Consider the following 1,353-nt stretch of genomic DNA (forward strand, 5'->3'; position numbering starts at 1 on the left):
TATATATATAACGAATAAACACACACACATATACGTGTACTATATATACAAACAGATAGATAGACAGATACCATAAATAGACACCCTTCCCATTAAGGAAGCATGGTACTCCTAAAAAGCTTGATGGAACATGTGTATAATGTGTGTTTGTCTGCATGTAATGAAAAACAGAAAATGAAGAATTATGGATGTAGATTAAAGATTAACATATTTCTTGAAAGGAATTTGTCTGTATCCTTTCAAGAAATATGTTAACCATTGTTGTATAAGCTCATAAAGGCCTAATGAGATTCTGCCCCATATAGCTGAAAATGATGACCAATTCTTAGCATACGACCCTACCCAAATGCTTAGAATTACTATTCACATAGGGCATGAACTGAAACAAATATGTAGGTTTTTGGCAGCTGCCATTTCTTTCAGAGCTTTATAATTTATTTGTATTCATCATTATCATCATTATCATCATCGTTTAACGTCCGCCTTCCATGCTAGCATGCGTTGGACGATTTGACTGAGGACTGGCGAACCAGAAGGCTGCACCAGGCTCCAAGCTGATCTGGCAGAGTTGGATGCCCTTCCTAACGCCAACCACTCTGAGAGTGTAGTGGGTGCTTTTACATGCCACTGGCACGAGGGCCAGTCAGACGGTACTGGCAATGGCCATGCTCAAAATGGTGTTTTTTACGTGCCACCTGCACAGGAGCCAGTCCAGCGATACTGGCAACGACCTCGCTTGAATGCTTTTTCATGTGCCACCGGCTCAAGTGCCAGTAAGGCGATGCTGGTAACAATCACACTCAAATGATGCTATTTACGTGGCACTGGCACGGAAGCCAGACGGTGTACTTAGCGCTCTACTGGCACAAGTGCCAGTCATTGAATTTGATTCAATTTTGATTTCACTTGCCCCAACAGGTCTTTGCAAGCTGAGTTTAGTGTCCAATGAAGGAGAAGTTGGCATGGATGCCAGTTGTCGAATTTGGATTGATTTCATTTGCCTCAACAGGTCTTTGCAAACAGGTATGCATAAGTGGGCTGGCTACACCCCTGGCAGAGGCCTCAGATTATGGTCTCACTTGGTTTGCTAGGTCTTCTCACGCACTGCATATTTCCAAAGGTCTCAGTCACAAGTCATTGCCTTGGTGAGGCCTAATGTTTGAAGGTTGTGCTTCACCACCTCATCCCAGGTCTTTCTGGGTCTACCTCTTCCACAGGTTCCCTCAACTGCTAGGGTGTGGTTATAAAAAACTTTCAAACTCATAATATCATACAAATAAATTATTTATACATCCATAATTTTCCATTTTCTTTCTTTCATTATTAACAATATGTATTACTATAATAATCCCT

Source organism: Octopus bimaculoides, chromosome 2, assembly GCF_001194135.2.
Source record: "Octopus bimaculoides isolate UCB-OBI-ISO-001 chromosome 2, ASM119413v2, whole genome shotgun sequence".
Classification (NCBI taxonomy): domain Eukaryota; kingdom Metazoa; phylum Mollusca; class Cephalopoda; order Octopoda; family Octopodidae; genus Octopus; species Octopus bimaculoides.